This window comes from Canis aureus, chromosome 7 (assembly GCF_053574225.1).
Source record: "Canis aureus isolate CA01 chromosome 7, VMU_Caureus_v.1.0, whole genome shotgun sequence".
NCBI lineage: Eukaryota > Metazoa > Chordata > Mammalia > Carnivora > Canidae > Canis > Canis aureus.
In genome coordinates, this window is record NC_135617.1 from 45,167,859 (window position 1) to 45,190,843 (window position 22,985).

Consider the following 22,985-nt stretch of genomic DNA (forward strand, 5'->3'; position numbering starts at 1 on the left):
AACTTTTTAATAGCTGGTAGAGTAAAGGAAGGCATGCATGGTTGAAGATCAATTGAACAGAGGCTGGAAGTTTCTAACAGTTGGGCAACAAGAATTTTAGAACTTGCTCAAACTCAAACATCAGATAAAACCATTGCAAGCATTTTTGACATGTAACCTTGTTAGATATTTGGTGCAGAAAACAAAATAAACTGAAAAAAACTGCTTTTGAGTATTGTGAATAGACTGATTTTTGCCTCATCTCTCTGCAATAAAAACCTCTTATAGGGATCCCTGGGTGGCGCAGTGGTTTGGTGCCTGCCTTTGGCCCAGAGCACGATCCTGGAGACCCGGGATCGAGTCCCACGTCAGGCTCCTGGTGCATGGAGCCTGCTTCTCCCTCTGCCTGTGTCTCTGCCTCTCTCTCTCTCTCTCTCTCTCTGTGTGTGTGACTATCATAAATAAAAAAATAAATAAAAAAATAAAATAAAAAATAATAAAATAAAAACCTCTTATAGGTAGAAGTATATGTATATATGTTGTTTGTGTACTTGTGTGAGTACATATAGGTGCACACTACTTTTTATTTTTTTAATTAGCATATTTCCTACCATTGTTTGATTAAGAAAGTAGAAAATAAATTTAGATAATGCCAAGCTAGCATTAACCTTAAAGAACGGGAAGTAAAAAGAATTCTGAGTCGGAATACTTTTGACTGTATCAAATGAGATTTAGTGTTAAATAACTTGTGCAAAATAAGAAAAGGAACAAATGACAAGTTCTCATACCTATATGTAGCATCAGAGGCCTTTAAGACAATTGCGCTCAAAATCAGCCTCCAGCGCTTTCCCTTTTTCCCCACTTACATTCTCTGTATTACAACTTGTTGCCCAGATACTATTAACCTATATAACTCCATACAGAGAATGATCAGGAGATTACCCAAGTTAATGTAAAAAGAAAGAATACCCTTAATGTATTATCAGTTCTAATTTTGAGAGTAACTCAAATGTCTTTGATGTCTCTGATTTTTTAAAATATAAAGGTTTTTCGCACATTCCTGATAGTTAATATTATAAAAACTATGGATTGCATGCCTTCAGTCTTAATGCCCAGAAACTACGTAATAGCAAGAACCTTCACTTCTTGAAACAGATGGTGACTTTTGAACTGTGCTAAATCTATAAGATATTAGATTTATTCATAAAACGTTGCCATGTCAATATGGAAAGTTTGGCAAGCTTTTCATCTTAAAAAGGTCAAACTTCATCACTTCAATATTAATTTCTGTATCTTTTCCATCAACACTTCCATCTGGTATTTCTTAGAAGAAATGTAGGAAAACTGTAGCTAAATATGGGAAATACAGCATAATGCTTCATAATTACATTGACTTGCGCATAAATACATATATCTAAACATTGCTGTTGTTCCTTTATCCACACTTAATACACTAATCATATATAACATGTCCAATACTAGCTGGACAGCAAGTTATAATGTAGCTTATTTGTTTTGAATTGGGAATAGCCACTAAAAAAATCAAATTTCTTTCATTAAGTAAGATTAAGAAAATCTTTTAGAAGTCTGTGGGTCCAGAAGTTGGTGATTTCAGTACTGTCTGGGTTTAGTCTTCTGCTAGCATGTATGGTTGTATTTAAAATTTGCATATATCTTGAGAAACAAGGACGTGTCAGTTTGGTGCTCAGTGAGGCAGAAATAGAATGGAGCTTTCTAAATAAAGACATCATAATCTGAATGTGAAGCTAAGTCTACACAGTATGTTCACTGGATAATATGTGTCAGTTATGGACTCAACCCACCTGTAATATAAAAAAATTTCAGGTGATTGACTATGTAATCACATGCTTTCTCCTCTTAATTGTGCAGTTCAGTTCAAATTGTCCAAATGGAATGGCTGTTAACAAAGTTACAAAAGTGAAGATCAGGTCCATAACTCCTGATTTTCTTGTGTGCTAAGATGCCAGGACAGCCAGAGAACTGACTGACCCTCAAGGCCTCCGAGCAACCACAAAGACCCTACTAAAGAGAAAGGAAGATAGCAGTTGACAAGTACATCTGTAACATGAGAAATAAACTATATTTTGAAGAAAGATTAGAAATTTACCAAAGGGACAGCAGATCAAAGAGGATAAACAATGACATCATGGTATAGAATAACACCGTGGCTCATGGGAGAAATTATATGGAGATTGAGTACAGTGGGAACATAAAGTTTGAGGTGAAAGGATATTTAGCTCTTCAGCAAACCATCATCAAATATTGTGATTTCTAATGCAGAGAATCACAATAAACTAAAATAAAAGCCAAGAAATTCTTTTGAGAATTATCAATGTATGCTGAAGAAAGCTTCACATTTTCTTAATCCTTTACTGTTAATGGTAGATTTCTACAACTGTTAAGGCTATTAAGTTGGAACTATTCTTGTACAGTGGCAGAGTATACAGCAAAATGAACTGCAATCCCTAAAGGCCTTTTCTCTCTGTAATCCTAAAATGCAAGTACATATCATCTTTAATACAAGATTATAGGGGCACCTGGGTGGCTTAGTGGTTGAGCATCTGCCTTTGGCTCAGGTGGTAATCCAAGCGTCGTGGGATCAAGTCCCGCATCCGGCTCCCCACTGGAGGTCTGCTTCTCCCTCTGCCTATGTCTCGACCTCTCTCTGTGTGTCTCTCATGAACAAATAAATAAAAACATTTTTTAAAAAGACAAGATTATATAAGAAAGTAACAGGAAACAAATGCCACACAGGGCAGCTAAAGGGATTTAACATGTTAAAAAAGAATAAGATTCATGAGAAAATGTCAAGGGATTATTTGTTTATTAAGTAAAGAAGTGGTAAATTGGCAATTCAGATTTAAATCCTATGTATTTTTCAACCTGCTTCTATAGGACCCACAGCTCCCCCTAAATGGGATCCATCATCATGGTTAGAGGATATTTGATTACTGCCTTTAAACAGCTACCAAGAAAGATATTTTATGTGAAAGTTCTTTAAGTCCTATTCTTAGTGGTAGGCTTTAATCCTTGACAACATATTTATCTTAATTAACTTCCGTAGAACAATTCTTACAGAGTAGCCTCAAAATATAGACAATCTTATTTATTTAAAAAAATGGCCAGCCACTCAACTTTCTAAATGAAGCTAAAAGAAGCTATGAAAGCTTCTTCCTCAACAAATTGACTTCATCAATATACTGAATAAAAAGAATATATATATTGAGATAAATTGTTTTACAATTTAACATCTGTAACTCTGTTCTACCTAACACAGATTCTAAGAATAGCTTAAGACTTTTCAAAAGATATACTAAATTTTTAAATTTGAAAGCTGGTTTCATAGACAGGTACTGGTACTAAGCCAAAGTGTTTGAACTCAATAAATGTAGAACAAAGACTTCTAATATTTCTTCAGATAATCTAATAATATTTCTTCAGATAATCTAATGCCTCCATAAGAGACAGTAAATTCTTGTTTTATAGTATTTGGTATAAATTCTGTCCTGGTCCCTCCTACTTTTCAACTTGGTAATAGTTGGCTTAATTCTAATTTCTAGTAATATTTGAATCCCAATCCTACCTTCAAAGACAAGATGTTACAGAGATAAAAAGGAGATTCCAGGACAAAACCCTATAGAAAATACCATAAAAATTCACATAAGAGCTTACTAGACACCTCAATAAAGCTCCTGTCATTTGGAGGGAAAAAGTTTCCAATCCTATGTGATAGACTGAGATGAACTCACCCATGCTCTGAGAATCTCTTCCCATCTCCCAAATGAAGAAAATAGCAAAGAATCACTCTCTTGCTTGCCTTGTACTAGCAATGACACTCATTTTTGCCAATACAGTGCAGTAGGGGCAAATTTTCTAAAAGAAAATTCTAGCTCTTCTAGTATATAAGCATCAGAGAAAATGATGGAAACACAATTCCAGCTTGGCATAGCCTCTGTGGAGAATTTGTTGAACAAGAGAAGGTGAAGTTTTAGGTTGTTTGTGCAGAAATCATCAATGAGTGGGGCACCTTGGTGGCTCAGTTGCTAAGCAGCCAACTCCTGATTTTGTCTCCGGTCATGATCTCACGGTCTGGGATTGAGTCCCACATTGGGCTCTGTGCTCAGTGGGTAGTCTACTTGAGTATTCCTCTCCCTCCACCCCTCCCCCACCCCATGTCTCTTTTTATCTCCAAAATAAATAAATAAATATTTTAAAATTTTTTCAGAAATTGCCAATGAGCAAGGCTGATCCTTGGACACACATGTGCAAGCAGTCCTGAGGATTCCTAAAAATATTTGGAGAAGGAGATTCTATAATGGACTATAATTCCTACAGTTAAGTCTCAGCCACTGAGATTTAATAACCATTATCTTAGATCAGGTTCTTTGGAAATAGACAGTAGGGATTTGCATGCAGGAAGCTTATTACAGAGTGCTTTTCAAAACAACATCTGTAAGTCACTGAAAGACACAGCACTGAGAAGAGGTAGAAGTTGAATTGCAGAGCAATTGCAACAGAGGCTTCACCTGACTCTAAGGGAAGTTCTGGAGTAGGGATGTTCATAGTTTCCTGAATTGAGTCAAGGGGACTTGGGCCTTTGTCCCATTGCTAGGAGACTCATGGCAGCATACCACAGCATCCACTACAGCTGGTGAGGCTCATGGCTACATCACCACTTAATAGCTAATGAAGTCCAAGACCCTTGGGTTTGACTTACACATAAGCAAACTAATGTTGTTTTTAAATAAACTAGGCATATATCACAACACCCCTTCTAACTCCCCACTCTACTAACTAGAGGACTGAGTTCACCCATATTAATGAAATGCTTCTACTTACTCTTGTCCCAAATCACCTAAAGAAGCAGTGACTCTTAGGAAGAGCAACTCAATACTAATTACATCAAAACCCCAAATGCCAATTTTGTAGCTATGTATCAGCATGGACATAAATAATCACAAATAATGCTATTTTGTGATTTATCATTAGATCGTAGACCACTGTCCAAATAGGGTGTACCTGGATTTAGGGCAAAAATGACAGATCTTTATATGTTCATTATAATTCAAAATGAGCACAGGGCACCTGAATAGCACCCATAAACAGGGAAGTGAGGAAGCAAAGCATTCTCTGTATAACTACAAAGAAGTCTTGTCTTCTCCTTTCTTTGAAAGATAAAGATAATAACACTCACTGTTTTGCTCTACAGGCTCTTATGAGTGTTATCTATATGAGCATTTTTGGAAAGCATCAAGTGCCCCTCAAATGATTAGTATCATTATTATGGTTTATCATCCATATAAATCTATTTCTTCTATTGCTGCCCTAGGACCAGAAAAATTGCTCACTACTTTTTTATTTTATTTTATAGCATTTCATCAAAAACACTTCAAAAAAAATTAATGAAGTTTTCTACAGATATATCTCCTTCCAATTAAGTAAACTTACTTCCTCACAGTTTTGTTCTCTGAGCATTTAATTATTTTAGGCACTATTTTCTGGATGTCCTCCAAAGTTTTCCACAGCTCTATCTGTTGAATTTCATGTGCTGACTCCTTTTTTTTAATGGACAGGAAGATCAAAGACATCATATCTATTCCTTCTCCCTGTGGAATTTTCCTGTACATTACTAGCAGTATGCTTTCTAATCTATAGGCAGGTCTCAAATATCATATATATCAGTTTACATTTATTAAATTCCCATCATGGATATTGTTCAAAGATTATATTTGAGGGAGATACAATATGTTTAGTGAAAGTAAAAATCTCCATTATTTCACCTCTCTTCCAACATTTCTCCTTTACATTCATGGTTTAGGCACCATCCAGTTGTCTATTTCTTGGAAAGATGCCATACAAAAGCTGTTCACAGAGCTATATGATAACACAGCATATATTCCAATGCATCTTTAAAATCTATAAAGAAGTTTTGGGGACAAAAAATATATATTTTGTGTGAAGTTGGAGATGTTCCCAGTGGCTTATTCTGAAAGTCACTGCCTTTTCAGTGTTAATTGGGCCATAGGTTAATTGCAAATGTTTTTGAAATTCCTTGCTTGTTAAGCTCATCTCGTTTTAGTTTCATAGATGGGAAAGTGATGAACTTGGACCAGGAGCAGGCTCTGTCTGTTATGTGGTATAAGAAGCAAATGGCTAAGACCATGAAGTGGGCACAAAAAAGTCTGTATTACAAAAAAAAACAAAAACAAATTTGTTATCATGTCAGCAGGAGAGAAATCTGTCTGGATGACTGTGAGATAGACATAGCTAGTAAGTTTTGGATGGATCCAAACAAACAAGATTGTATCTATAAAGATGTACTGGAAACTTCACTAGCATAATAATCTCAATCTAGTTCATTTATTCACACTCCTTAACAGCAATGTAATAATAGTTTGCACCTACATGATGGGCACTATGATAAATACTTTTACACACAATCTCATTAAATTTCACAATATCCTTAAGGAGTAGTTATTTTTGTAATACTCATTTAAGAGAAAAGTAAACTAGGTCTTAAAGAGATTAACTTATCTAAGGTCATGTAAATAGTAACTGAAGCAAGGTTTTCTCACCTATACAATTTTATTCTAGATCTCTTATATTTAACCACCACCCCACATAGCTCATTTTTGTTCAGATTTTCCTGCTTAAAATACTCTTAAAAGGAAATAATCTCAAATCAGAACATCTATAAGGAGTCCTTCCATCATCATCTCTTTCGAGGACAGATTATGTGGTTTATAATCAAGGTCCTTTATCAGCTTCTTCCCTATACATCTTTATCCTCTATTACCAACATCGACTATCTCATTCCACCAAAGCCATGGTCCACCAAAGCCACAGTCCTACATTTTCCTACCATATTCATTTTAGCTACTGCTACAGTTTCTCCCCTGAAATGTTCTCTCTATTCATTTCTCCTAATTGTTCACTATCTTTCCTATAAGCCTACCTCCTCTAGAAGACAGTCTAGACTAGTGTTCTTCCTTACTCTTAACTCCTAGCATGCTTTTGTGATACTCTTTGATACTCTTGTAATAATCTCTACTGGCCTTTCAGAAGGATAATTACTTCATCTCCAAAACCAAACAAACATGTGAGGTGTGAATATGGGACAAGTAGGAGAAAAACAACTAGATGGACTTCATCATGGAAATCTTGCTAATAGAGATCAGTTAAATAGATGAAGGCCATGGAATTTTAGCTTTTTAGATTATTTAGGCAGAGGTTGACATAAGCAAATAACACAAGTGATTAAATGTTCATATAAGAAATTAGAAAATTTACTTAAGCCTTATGAGAACTCCAGAAGTCATGTTGCAAAATCAAAAGGAATGACGTTAGTAGAGGACCTTCAAGATTAGATGAAAAAGTTATTGATTCTCATTTTTTTTTCTTTAAAAAATACTTAAGTGATTATATTAATAATAAAATAACTGGGCAGCCTGGGTGGCTCAGCAGTTTAGTGCCGCCTTCAGCCCAGGGCCTGATCCTGGAGTCCCAGGATACTCCCTGCATGGGGCCTGCTTCTCCCTCTGCCTGTATCTCTGCCTCTTTCTCTCTCTCTCTCTCTCTCTCTGTATGTGTCTCTCATGAATAAATAAATAAAATCCTTTAAAAAATAATAAATAAAATAACTACCACTAATTAAACTCTTACTACTTTACACCCACACTTTAAGCTCTTTCTCTGGATTTAATTATTTATTCCTAATATCCACCCATTGAGGTATTATTATAATCATTCAAAAGAGGACATTAAGATACATAGAGCCTGAGGGGACTGTGAGACCACAGTTTTTACTTGGGAAGTCTGATTCCAGAGTCTCACTCTAATCACCACCCACTATACCATGTACTATATTATAGACAATAAATGTAAGGAAAATGTTTCATACTTTGCACATTTTATGAAACCTTTAAGACATATCAAAAACTCCATAACTTTTTTTAAATCAAGAATTTTATTTAAACAACAAGATGCTTGACTTCAAGGAAAAACTATTTAGGATTCATTTCTTTTAGAGTAATTTATCCCCATTTAAAGTAGATTGCCAACAGCTACATACAAAAATGTTATAAAATTGTCCTTAGATTTACAATGATAAATGAAAAGCATTAAAAATCCTCTAATCAAACAAGGTATACAAGGATTTTTTTTGTTGTTATTTTTTGTTAAACAGTGAGACAAAGTAACCTACTGGAATATAAAGATAAGAGTTGAATGAGCATGCCACTAATAAAGAAAGGGGGTATTTTCATAGAACAGTATTTTTCCCCATCCAATATCCTTTTGATGTTGATCCAAACATACCATTGGCCATTTAGTCAAAAAACTGCAATTTGCTTGTGCACAGAAATAGTTACTTTATGCACACCTAAGGAGTGAGGAAGGAAAAACGAAAGAGTAGAGAAAACTGTATGTAGTAGTCAGGATGTGGTGGAACCTAATTGCAGTTTTCTCACTGACGAGGTCTTCTTGGTCTGGAGGAACAGAGTTCTGGAGTAAAGTAGTAGGTTCCTTTTTAGTTGACACCTCCTGTCTGCTGCCATAAAACATCAACTACATCTTCATTCTCCATTTCCAGCTGTGCAGGCATGTCAATTTCATAGATTGGCTACCCATCACATAGGAATCTGATCTCCCTCATTGACAAACCCTATTATTCCCAACCAGCTTTCATTAGTTTACTAAGTGGTTAATCTTAAACCACACCATAGAACCACACCTGCCTGCCACCTTCAAATAATATGATTGTTCTCAGTATTGACTCCTTCCTTGGGCTTTTCATCAGCCATGGTGAACGCCAAAGTCTCCTCAGCTACCGCTTCCCAAAAAGAGGTACCAGGTTGAGCATAAGACACACCAAAAATTCCCTAACTTTTTAATTCTAAAATATACTTTTTAATTCTAAAATATACTTCATCAAATTAGTGAACATAACAGTGTTGAAAATTCAACTGATTACTATAAAAATAAAAAGTCTACAAAGCCTAAAACTTTATTTTCTATTTTCAATTTTGCCTTATGCAATTACCACTTTCTTTCAGGGAATTTCACAAAATTTAGTGAAAATTATGTTTTAATTGTGATGCTATATTGAAAGAAAAGTAGAATCAGTATACCATCTGTCAATTCTGGATATAACAAAAGGGGTAGATAGAATTATTTTTACTTAGCCTACATAATATGTAAGTATAGTGAAGTTAAAGATGTTTTAAAGACATTTATGAATTATATGCTACTGTACTTACTGCAAGTCAAAGTTTTAATGTATTTGCTATTATGAAGAAGCCATGGCATTCTGTTACTTAAAATTCATTAGGCTGTAATTATTAGGTATTCTGCAAAAAGCTTTTAGAAAAGATACTTTTATCCTTGAAAATTACTTAGGTCAAATATATTCTATCATAGGCACATTTTTTTTTAGGTCCCGAAAAGCAGGAAAGTTCAACACAATTTCCTTCTATCTAATAAGACAGAGATGTTATATTAAAACAAGTATTTCCAGTTAAAAGATTTATGCAGATTAATATATGATTTTTCAGATTTTTCTCAAGCAAAAATATAGTCTTTTAGATATGCACTGTCTCTAGAATCACCAGTTTTGTTGAAATGGACTTAAGAGATTCAATTCATGGAATAGGAAAAAAGAAGATAACTACAATAATATTTATTATTTGAGGGAATAGTTGCTTTAAAATATTACATGGGAGTTGTTCAGAAATATGAAGTCTCAGTGCTTATTAAGACAGTTTTCATTGCTGGATTTATTGCTAGTTTCAGGAATCAGAAGAGTCATACTTTGATTGTATAGTTAATTCTAATTTATCCATTGAAAAGGTGTCAATATTATTTCTAGAACTTTACCTTAATAGTCCAAAATACTTAAACATCCTTACAAAAATATATTTTAATGATTTCTAAAACATTTAAATGTGATACCTAAAAGTTGTATTAAAGATAATATAGTTCAACCTCTCATTTTTCTGCTGAGAAAACTCCATGCCAGAGAGGTAAATGGACTTTCTTAGAGCCACATGACTCAAGGAAATATAGCAAAGTTAAAACTAGAGTTCATGTTTGGAACTCTTTACCCCCATTCCTATGTCTGCTTTTATAGATGACTTACTACAACCTTATCTTTCTTCTTTATGTGACCATTGTTTTACTTCCTATTACGTTTAGAGAAAAGAGTTACCAGTTATTTATTCATTATGCCAGGCCCACAGAACTCTTCATCCCTTCTTTTGTGAAAGGATCAAGAAGTCCAAATCAAATGACTCCTTTTTTCCAAGCCTGACTTGAAGCACTGCTTTTTATGAGAACAATCATGCTAATTTCTCTGGTCATCATAAGTGAAAATTTGTGATCTTGACTAACAAAGAATTATAGATCTTAGAGAACCTATGAACAAGTCTCATGGATTCTCATCCACAACCACCTTGAATCTTGATAATTTAACTAAATATTACAAGTAACAGAATTTACTATCCCAGGAAGCATCTCCTTCCAGGTTTGCAGTCTCTGTAGATGTTTGAGATTTATTTATATTAAATATATTTCTTCATGCAGTCTCATGTACATTGCATGTCCCCTATGTGCTTTTTAAGAAAAAAAAAAGAAAAGAAAAAGCATAAATCCATAAATATATTCCCTTTTCTACTTCATAGTCTACTGCTATTTCCTTAACCATGGAATCCAAGTTCTATGTGAGTGGGCTGTGTTTTAATTACTGTTATTCCCCAGAACTTAATTTAGAACTAGTTTATAGTATATATTCAATAAATATTTTTCAAATGAATGAAGCAAATTTACTTATCTTCCCTAATTCTTTTTTGCTATAAAGTAAATGTTCCCAGCCTCTCACCATTTCCTCAACTGATATAATCTGGGAGAGCCTCACCATCCTAATTATTCTCTATACTCTTCATTATATCAACTACCATATAAGCTGTCACAGACAGTGGAAGTCAGTATTCCCTGTGTAAGTGATCCCTATGCACTCAAGGAAGAAGGAATTCACTTTACTCAGTTTTCAGACCATTCAGATTATGCTTTTAGTCAACTAAATCCTTAGGTCTTTATCACATGAAGTGTCTGAAATTATTTAAGTTCCTTAGTCACAGTGCCAGAGTTTACCACTCTTATAATACATAAACATTCTCAGGAGATTTAACACATTAAGTGAGATCCTCAATCATTCACAGCTTGTGGTCAGTTTCTTCCATCAGATATAATTTTCTCCTAGCCCCTAGCTGAGAGCAGCATACTAAATGAATGGGAGTTTTCAGAGATGGCATAGATGATTTTATAACTTGTGGTATTGTCCGGAAATTCAAGTCTGAGTGCAGCTCCAAAGCAAGGGGCCAAGTATTAGGAAATGGACAAGGAAGAAGGCCAAGGGAGAAGTCAAACATAGCAAAGCATTTAGAATAATACTGGAATAATTTTTTTCTTTTTATATATTTTCTGTATATATGATTTAGTATATAGGAGTCTTTAATTAGGAGTCTTACTATGGATCAGGTAGTCTGATAGCCTCTAACCATACAGGAGAAGAGAAAAATGTGGTTTTATCACTACAAACTTTTAGTCTACTAGAGTAGAAAGGTGAGAAGTAAGTAAACAAATACATAGTTAGTAATTGTTATGTATCCCAGTTGAAATAGAGTGCAGAGAGAAGGTATAATGGGAAGAGTGAGCATCCCTTTTAAGTAAAAAGGTCAGGAGAGGATTCTCCAAAGAGGATGATCAGAGATACATAGGCAAGAAGGAGCCTGTCAATTGAAGAATGGGGGGTGTATGTGGATATAAATATACATGATGTGGATATGGATACAGATATATTTCAGATATAGGAAGAAGTGTCAGGGTGAATAATGACTTCTATAATAATATGTTTTAAAAGGTAATACCAAATCTGAGAAACACTATAACTTTCTTTCTCCTAATAAGATGTCAGAAGTTCACCACCTGCACATGTTCAGGAGAACGGCCTCCTTGCAGATTCATCTGCCTGGGCTCAAAATGTCTATATGAAATGTACGCTATTCTGTAAAGGAGTTAGATTTCACTCAGCAGGGTACAATGGAGCAGGCTGCCACAAACTGCTGTATGTGAGTCCCACTTATTAGCCTATGCCTATTCTATCACCTATTCAATGTATCTTTAGATAAACTGGATTGTCCCTCTTGTGCCTCTTAAGCACACAGTATAGCACCACCCATGTAAGTACTTCAGTCAGTCAGATGGTGGCCTATCTGATTTCTCAGCCAAGTGCCTTCTAAAAGTTTGTCTGAACATTCTCCTAGGATATATTTAGCAGGTCACAAATTGGGCTAGGGCAAGCTACATATAGGTATGTCTCTTTCACAGCTCTGTGAAACACATCCATCTCTGTATGCTTCCGAGACTCTAGACTCTATTTATCTGGCCTTTCATACATTTAATTTTTAATGGATTTCAGAGTGATATTGAAATTCAACCCAATGGGCAAAGTTGATTTCCTATGATGTGGTCAATATCCTACTGCAGACTATGGAGTATTGAAATGTTGGTCACAAAAATATCATTAAAAATATTCACTGTAATTAGTGATAGACATGTTAAAGTGTCAGAGGTGAAATACACCAATTTCTGTAACTTGTTTTGTAATGTCTCACAAAAAATAAAGTAAAATAATGGATGGATAGATGGATGGTACATGGAGGCATGGGTAGAAGGATATATATGTGATAAAGCAAATACAGCAAGCTGTTAATTGTAGGATCTGGATGGGTATGTGATGGTTCACACTGTGAAATTCCTTTAGCTTTTTTATGTTTATAACTTTTGATAATGAAATATTGGGGGGGGAAACAATCACTGTGTACCTGAATCTCACCATGGAAGTATGAATAAACATCCACACATGAAATAATTGCTATACTGTGAGGTGCTGATTATAAGAGCAATGGGAATTCAGAGAGAAATCAACATGGATTGACATAAAAGGAAAGAGGATCACTTGAGACTTGAAGGTGTAGGATTTTAAAAGATGAAGTGGAAGATGGAAAGCATTTCAAGTGAAGGAAAACAGCATGAGCAAACACATGGAAGATGGAACAGAAAGCAGGTGTTCAAGAAAACAAGATAGCTGAATCTGGTAGGGAATAGTCAGAAATAATTTTGGATACACATAGCAAAGCTAAAAAACTGACAGATCCTGATGGGTAGAAAAATACAAGATCCTGTCCCTTAAGTAGTCAGTGATATTTGGGCACAGTAAGAAGCAATAAAGATCAGATTTACAAATAGAATTTTCAGACAATCTTACAAAAAATTTACAAGAAGGTTATAAGATAAACATAGGAACTCAAACAAATGCTACATACCTTACAGGCAATCATTACTCTGAAGACACAAAATAATTGGATGAAAATACTACCTTGTCAGGATGATTTTATTGTACTAGGGAAGTCAAGTGTCGTGTCTGTATAGGGCCATTCAAATCCTCCCTCTCCCAAAACAAAGGATTCTAACGCATTAGCTTTCCCTGGATGAGCTCAGAATCAGCAGATCAACCTTGACAGCAAGGCACTGTCAGTTCCCTCCAGTGTTTGCTAGCCCCCTCACCCAAGCATAAAACAATGCAAGACCAAATGGAAACAACAGAATATGTTGGAAAGGTATGAGGTAGCTCAAAAATTAAAAGCTCAAGAACCAGCCTCAGAAATCACAGAAACCAAGATATATACCACGGATTCAGGTCACCCTATTTAAGGTGCAATGTGGTTAAATCCAACAGTTCTCATAACCATTTAAAATTCAAAATCAAGGGAGATTGCTTCTGAAGAGACCAGTTTGTGTTGTAGCACACCCCTTCGTCACTTCAAAGAGAGTCTCACCAAAACTGTATTTAGTGAGAAAATGTAGTTTCCCCAAGCAAGTGACTTATCCTTCAGAAACAAACATGAAAAGGGAATAATAGTAGTATCCATCTCATAAGATTGTGCAAGAACCAACTGAGCTAAAAATACTAAAAGAAAACTCTTGCAGTGCTTACTATGTGACAAAAACTGTAGTAAGGATTTTGCAAATATTAACTAATCTAATCCTTATAACTTCTCTTGGAGATTTATGTAATTAAACTTTGCAGCTCATATTTCAAAATTTAACTCAAAGTTGACAAGAAATACACATTCTGTCAGGCATTTTTCGCCTGGGTTCTGAATGCTCATCAAGAAATGCATCTATTTGAAAACCTGAGCCTTGTCTTCTCAGTTCTCATTTTTGTAAAGATTCTCTCTCATTTACCCTTTTCCCCACTGCATATTGATATGATCAGTTTTTGTGTTTTTTGTGTTTTTTTTAATATTGGTATTGTGTTCTCTCTTTGGCTAAAGACCATCCTTATAGTAACAATTTCACATTCCCTAGTGAAATGATTCCTCAAAAATATTTCATAGTATCATTACTACAGTTTTATCTGTTTTTTATACCAATGTCTTTAAAACTAGAGATGGGAAATGAAAAAGGAAATAGGTACCTAAGGAAATAGGTACCTAAATGCTTGGCTATGGAATATGGAATAATAAGAAGAAAAACAGTCATTTGGTGAAATGCCCTTAGTGCTGGGGTCAAGGCATCTGGTCAGGTGCCCCATGTTATCATTGACACCCAGCACCCAGCATGGTTTATTACAAATAAAAAGGGCAGGGTGGATGGAGGGATTTGGAATTTGGGGAATTTGCAATGACTGGCAAGCTAAGCCTGACCCCTGCACTACAACCTTCAAAGAGAATAAAAAATAAAAAGAGCCACAGAAATCATGACCTCCTGACAAATTGTGCCTCATTTCTAGGTGATAATCTGGAGGATTCTCCAGAAAATTACAGAAACAATTTTTCAGGCAAAGAAAAGTTGTGATGATAAAAAATAAATACCATAATCAAATGCAAATGTCAATATGTAACATGCTGACTTTCTTTTTTTTTTTTTTATGAAGTCTGTAAGGAGAAAAGGCAGGACTTACAATTCACTTGTTCTTTGTTTTTAAGGAAGTTTATCTCCCAAGGGGGGATTTTCTTTCCTCAGTAAAAGGAAAGGAAGTAAGTTCTGCTGTTTCTCTGTTTGAAAAAAGAAAAAAATTAATATTTGAGCCCCCTTTCAACTCAGATTCATACTTCAGAATTAAATTTAGATGTAGAGGAGGGTAGGCACCAACTAACATGTGTCTTCTTACCTTGTCTCAAGATGCTCATGGAGATGGTCATTTTCTCTCTCTGGTGAATCCAAATGAATAGAAGGGTTAGATGATAGATAGATAGATAGATAGATAGATAGATAGATAGATAGATAGATAATAGAGATTTTTTAAAGCTCTGAAATATCAAACCACATTTTAAGTTTTTCTTCCCTTTAGATTCCTTTTGTATTTCAAGTCTGAAATCTAAGCCTTCAAACTATCACTGTTTGCTGCTAGATAGGCCTGAAAAGTCCAAGGTCTGACCTCCAACTTCAGGGAGCTAACATTCTCAATTATATTTAAAATCTCTAAAATACATTACGTATATATGTATAATATTAAATACATATAATATTTAACTGTTGCTAATAACTTCTTTTGCCCAAATGTTTAAAAAATTACTCTGAGTGAAAAACAGAAATTTTAAAATATGTCAACAATCCTAAAATATTTACATTCACCATTTTAAAGTTTTCTGTAAAAGATTTTGTATTGTTAAAAAGTATATACTAGGAGAATTTTTATTATCAGACGAAGGCTGGATTACTATCACCTGGCTCTTGGCATTTTTCAGGCCATTTTAAAATTATTTTCAAGTATCTGTGGATAGTGGATGCTCACAGAGTTATAGAGATGATTTCACTGTGCCACCAATAGCTGCTGGGCTAAAAATAATGATTGTTCCTATGAATACCCTATGTATTCACATAGGGAGGTAGCTGAGTAAGGAAACTCCTCTTCTACTGGATTGATTACAATGAAACTTTATTTTTCTGCCAAAGATTATCTCAATTTTCTATATACAATGTTCTATATACAGCTAATCCCTGTGGGATTTAAGAGACTAAATTTAGTCTAAGCCACCATATTTTACATTTTTCAGGAGTTATGTCTGTCATTTAGCTTATAGTATCTCCTGTCTAGTCTAAACTGTTCACTTCTACCTTTTATTTTCTTGCTCATCTGGAAGTTAAATCAACAAAACAGCTTGGCACAGTAAATCTTATGTTGTCACCATGGAGTTCTATCATATTTTTAAAGTAAAAAGTCATTCAAAATAGTGTATATCAACAACAGAAAAAAGAAACAGAAAATTTTTCCCTAAAAGGAACAGAAGGAATGTTAAGTACTCTAAGAGATATATGGTGAATGTCAAAAGACCAAAAGACCAATACATTTTCATAGCTGCATTAAGTAACAAATGAAGCTGCACAGAGTTATTCAGCTAAAATTCAAGCTGAGTTGAACAATGCCAGGGTATAGTCATTCACCTTACATGAGTGTTTTACCTTATAAGTGAACTTACATTCCACCTGAAGAGTTCCTTCCTCTTTGCCATTTTGATATTAGCTCCCAGAAGCTTTTGCCTTTAATCATCTTAAGGTAATATTGATGGGAAGAAAGTCAGTAAAAAGAATTTTAGCATATCTATGTGCAAACAGACTGCAGATCAATCAAAATCATTTAACCAAAGAGCAAAGCTCTCTATTAATTAACGGAGATATTTTGAAGCATATTTCCCATTCAGGGTAGGAACCATAAAGGCAACATGGAAGGAAAATAGGAGAGGCGTACTTCACAAAATCAAGTCATTTTTTTGGCTGCAAAGACCCTTGAAAGTACTTGGAATCATATTTTTAAGAAAATGTAGAAATATGACATATTTTCAACAAAGAAATTTTCATAAACAAGACTAACTGAGCCTGGGCCTCATTAGCATAACTGATGAAACAACTCCCCAGGTCCAGGTGCTGCAGGGCAAGGTCTTTATTAAAAAGTCATGTATGCCTGGAGTATAAAGTCACAATGAACAATAGGTTTGCTTCATATTTTCCCCCTTTGTATCGTAAGGGGCATAATACTGGTGGGATATTAAAGCAATGTATTTTTATTTCCCCTTTAAAAGTCTTTTTTAGTCATCCATCTCTCATGCTGGAGCTTCTTGCCCAGTGAAAAAGAAGAAAGAGGCTGTTAAAAAGCTTTGGCCTCCAACTTCTTTGACTCTGTAGCAAAGTCTTGAAGGAGAGAGAAACTCTCCAAACTTCTCCAAACTCTTTCAGACTCCAGTAACATATCAAGAGTCTGCTTCCCCCTTTGCTCCCCCACATCCTCAGAGACAAATTAATAACTCAAGTAAAGGTGGGGGGGTAGTACTATAGAGGCAGTCAAAAAAAAATGAAGAACTAGAGGTTAATGGGCATATTTATGACAGAGCTTCTAGGCATCTAGGAGAACTACAACTTTGAACTCAGCATCTAATCCAACATGGTGCAGGTAGGATGCCACAGAGGTAATGGTTGGAAGGTAGCTGATGAGGTGGACAGGAAGCAGCCATCCTGGCTCCTAATGACCTGTGTGTGGCATGAAAGCAATCTAGTTGTTCCCATACTCCTTAGGAAGGCACTCAGTGAATATCCATTCTATAGCTATGATCATTCCCAGTGCTGCACACCCCTATATAGAGTACTGAACCATACAGGCGTAGGTACATTTTATATTGTATACAATGGCTGCACCAATTATAAGCCTGCTAGTAGTGTCAGTTTTTCCACAGCCTCACCAGCACCAGATGTTTTCACTTTTTTTTAAGTTACTAAGTTATTAAATGGAAATTCTATTTTATCACTATTTTTAAAGATTTCTGTTTAACACTCTGGTCATAGTCCTTTCCTAGGCTAATTTAAAATGTTTTGTCACTCAAGGAACTCAGATGGCAACATAAGATGCTCCTGAGTTTCCCTCTTCCCATGCTCTGAATATACAGCTACATGAAGCAATTCCCATTGAAATAAATCAAGAAACTAGCTGAGCAACTCCAACATGTCCAGCAAATGCATTGAAATGCACAAGAAAAGCTGATACATAATCTCTCCATAAACCCTACCTCTGGCATAGCACCATAAAATCAGAAAGGAACCCCCAGCTCCTAGCTTGTCACTGAAAAGCTGAAGATTTGGATCTAGCACCCCAACTTTTAAGGTTCCCACCATCAAATGGACCCTCAAAACGCCTAGCCCTCAAAACGCCAATGAGACTTGTGTTCACAAGACCAACAGAACTACAGAAAACAAACAAAGGAATTCTTAATGGCATGTGAACACTTGCCCCAGCTGCTAGCCCCTTGGGGCTCACTACAGAAGAAATGGGCAAAAATAACCATCTCCCAGTCTTCCTGAAATGGGTTTGACTGCATATTTGACAAACTGAGGGCCTACCTTCTATTTTGCACATATCTAGGAGCTGGCTCTGATCCTCCATGGAGCCCAAGGGAACAAAAAGCATTTCTGAAGCTTTCTTCCTCTGGTGTGCTCCATCAATAAAACAAAATTGCCACTGTCTCTTTGGACAGAGTTTGTACACATGCTTGATACTTGGCTTTACAGCTGCTGACTGAGGCACAAACTCCCAAATCATGTTGCTCTCGTGGTCAATGGGTCTTGCATTCACAAGTCCCAGAGAACTATAGAAAACAAAGTGTTTTTGTTTTTTTTGTTTTTTTTTGTTTTTTTTAGTACAGGCTCAACACAGAGGGAGAAGATAAAAACACCCATCTTCTAGTATTTCCCTGGAAGGGGCTTACTGCATAATTTCCCAGCTGCTGTCTGGCTTCTAATCAGCCTGCAGTTGCTTGCCAACTGGATACTTCCCTTGGAACACTGATGGACCTTGGCACACCCTCAACGACTAGGAGCCACTAAGAATGAAGAAGGTGGCTTGGATAATCGTAAGAGTTTGAGAGACAACCAGGAACTTGGGCCAGGTTGATTGACAAGGTTCATCTTCTACACAAGACCACTCTCTGAAAACTGGGAATGGTGGCTATTTTATATAATGCACAGAAACCAACAAAGACAGTAAAGAAAATGAAGAAATAAGACTGTGTTCCAAACAAAGGAACAATATAAATCAGAAACTAATCTTAATGAAATAGATAAGTAATTGAGCTAATAAAGTTCAAAATAATAGTTATAAATATGCTCACAGAGGTCAGAAGAGTAATGGAGGAATGAAGTGTAAATTTCAACAGAGGTAGAAAATATTAAAAAGCACCAAACAGAAATTACAGAGGTGAAGAATACAATCTCTGAACTAGGAAATTCAATAAAGGAGTTTAACAGCAGACTAGATCAAGTGGAAGAAAGAATCCATAAATTCAGAGGTAAGGCAGTGGAATTAATCCAATCAGAGGAGCAAAAAGAAAAAATTACAAAAAAGAGTGAGGTAACTTAAGGGAACAACAAGCCAATACACATTACAGGGCATCCTAGAAGAAAATGAGAGACAAGGGGGAAGAAAGTATAATCAAAGAAATAATGACTGAAAACTTCCCTAACCTGAGAAAAGAAGTATATATCCAGATCTAGGAAGCACAAAGAGTACCAAAGAAGAATCTAAGAGATCCACATGGAGACACATTGTATTTAAATTGTCAAAAGTTAAAGATAAAGAGAATCTTAAAAGCAGTATGAAAAAAGCAAATTATTACATACAAAAGACTCTGGTAAGACTATGAGCAGGTTTTTCAGCAGAAATTTTGCAGAACAGAAGGGAGTGGGATAATATATTCAAAGTGCTGAAATTAAAAATAACTGCCAACCATGAATACTCTTCCCAACAAAGTTGTCCGTCAGAGTTGAAGGAGTTATAATGAGTTTTCCTGACAAATAAAAGATAAAGGAGTTCATCACCCCTAGACCAGCCTTATAAGAAATGTTAAAGGGAGTTCTTTAAGCTGAAATGAAAGGATGATAATTAATCATTTTAAAACATATGATAGTGTAAAATTCACTGATATAGTTAAATATGTAGTTAAAATATAGTTAAATCTAGAATACTCTAATAATGTAATGGTTATGGTTAAATCAATTATAACTCTAACATAAAGTTTAAAAAGACAAAAGTGTTATAAACTAAATAATTTGTTAATTACACAATATAAAAATATATAATTTGTAACACCAAAAACATAAAATGTGGACAAGAAATATAAAAATATAGAGCTTCTATAAATATTCAAAGTTAAATTGTTACCACTTTAAAATAGTTTTTTTTTTAACTGTAAGATGTTTTATGTAAGCCTCAAGGTAACCACAAGGCCAAAAACTTGATACAAAATAGATAAAGAGAAAGAAAACAAAATCTACTATTACAGAAAATCATTAAATCAAAATGGAAGACAACAAGAATGGAAGGAAGGAACAAAGGAGCTGCAAAATGGCCAGAAAACAACAAAATGTTAATAGTAAGTCCATGCCTTTCAATAATTATTTTAAATGTAAAAGGACTAAATTCTGTAATCAAAAGCCAGAGTAGATAAAAATCAAGATAAAAAGGATACAAGATAAAAACATGGATTTAAAAAAACAAGACCCAATTATATATGGCCTACAAGAGACTCACCTTAGCTTTAACAACACATGAATACTAAAAGTGAAAGGATGAATAAGGATCCTACGTGCAATAGAAACCAAAAGAAAGCCAGGTAACTATACTCATAACAGACAAGATAGACCCTGAGCCAAATACTGTTATCAAGACAAAGAAGGTCAGTATATAATGATAAAATAGGTCATCAAGAGGGTTTAACTGTTGTAAATATTTATGCACATAACATTGGCATACCTTAATATATTAAGCAATATTAATAGACCTAAAAGAAGAAATAGATAGCAATAATAGATGAGTTCAATACACTGCTTTCAAGAATGGATAGATTATACAGACAGAAAATCAGTAATGAAGCAAAGAACCTAAACTACATGTTAGACCCAGTGGACCTAAAAGATAAATACATAACATTTATCAACAGCAGTAGAATACATATTCTTCTTAAGTGAGCATGGAACCTTCATGAAGATAGTCATATGTTGGGCCACAGAACAAGTCTTAATGAATTTATGAAGACTAAAATCATATCAAGTGGGATGCGTGGGTGGCTTAGCTGTTGAGTGTCTGCCTTCGGCTCAGGGCGTGGTCCTGGAGACCCTGGATCGAGTCCCGCATCAGGCTCCCTGCATGGAGCCTGCTTCTCCCTCTGCCTGTGTCTTTACCTCTCTCTCTCTGTCTTTCATGAATAAATAAATAAAATATTTTTTAAAAAATCATATCAAGTATCTTTTCTGACCACAATGGTAGAAATAAGAAATCAGTTATAACAAGAAAACTGAAAAATTCACAAATATGTGGAGATTAAATATGTTACTGAGTGATCAGTGGGGGAAAGAATAAATCAATAGAGAGATCAAAGCATATTCTGAGACAAAGGAAAATGGAATCACAATGTAACAAAACATAGGATGCAGCAAAAGCAGTTCTAAGAGAAAAGTTTATAGAAGGGCGCCTGGATAGCTAGCTCAGTTGGCTAAATGTCCAAATCTTGATTTTGGCTCAGGTCATGATCTCAGGATTGTGAAATGGAGCCCTCACATGAAGCCTGCTTAGGATTCTCTCTCTCTCCCTCTCTTAAAAAAAAGAGGAAAGTTTATAGAAAGAAATGCCATAATAAAAAGAGAAAGAGAGATTAAAAAAACAACATTACACATCAAAGTATTAGAAAAAGAACAAAATTCTTTTAGCCCAAGATAAGTAGAAGAAAAGAAATAACAAAGATCAAATTGGAAATAAATGAAATAGAGGTTTAAAAGAGAGAGAGAAAACATCAATGAATAAAACTAAGAGCCAGTTTTCTGAAAAGATAAACAAAACTAACAACTTTCAACTACTTTAACTACACTAATTTTACAAAGAGGGAAAAGTCAAACCAAATCAGAAATTAGAGGAGAATGTATAACTGATGCCACAGAAATACAAAAGATCATAAGAGACTACTGTGAACAATTATGTGCCAAAAAATTAGATAACCTAGAAGAATGGATAAATTCCTAGAAACATGAAATACAAAAGATCATAAGAGACTACTGTGAACAATTATGTGCCAAAAAATTAGATAACCTAGAAGAATGGATAAATTCCTAGAAACATGCAACCTACCAAGACTGCATCATGAAGAAATAGAAAATCTGAAAAAATCAGTTATTAGCAAGGAAATTGAACCAGTAATCAAAACCTCCCAATAAAGAAAAGTCTAGGACCAGATAGCTTCAATAGTGTATTCTACTAAACATTTAAAGAAGAATCAATACCAATTATTCTCAAGCTCTTTCAAAAAACAGAAGAGGAAGGAACACTTCTAAACTCATTTTAAGAGGCCACCATTACCTTGATACCAAAACCAAACAAGGACACTATAAGAAATGAAAATTACAGGGCAATATTCCTGATGAACATAGACACAAAAATTCTCAAAATATTAATATTTTGTTAACAAAATATTAGCAAACTGAATTCAACGGGGCATTAAAAGGATCATAAGTCATGATCAAGTGAGACTTATTTGAGGGATGCAAGGACAGTTCAGAGTCTGCAAATCAATCAATGTTAACAAAATGAAAGCAATCATGATCATCTTGATAGAGGCAGAAAAAGCATTCACAAAAATCCAAACTTCTTTTATAATAAAAACTATTAACTAACTGGGTGTGGAAGGAACATACTTCAACATAATAAAAACACATATGACAAACCCACAGCAAACTTCATACATAGTGGCAAAAGGAAGCACTGGCTAGAACTGTTGAAACTACTTTATGTTTTGCATTTTGGCCTGTTTCTTTTCAATGTCTTCTCTATCTTCTCTTGTTCATGCCTTCTGTTTTTCTCCTTCCCTTGGAGTACATCTGTGTAACCAAGATGT

The 22,985-nt window shown here is 34.9% G+C and overlaps 1 protein-coding gene and 1 pseudogene across 1 annotated transcript in view; one reads left to right on the forward strand and one right to left on the reverse strand.

The window, feature by feature from the left end:
- The window catches only part of EYS (EGF-like photoreceptor maintenance factor), a 1,514,868-nt gene that overhangs the window by 1,247,003 nt on the left and 244,880 nt on the right, over positions 1–22,985 (forward strand). The window lies entirely within an intron of this gene.
- On the reverse strand, positions 8,232–8,801 carry LOC144316841 (small ubiquitin-related modifier 3-like; annotated as a pseudogene).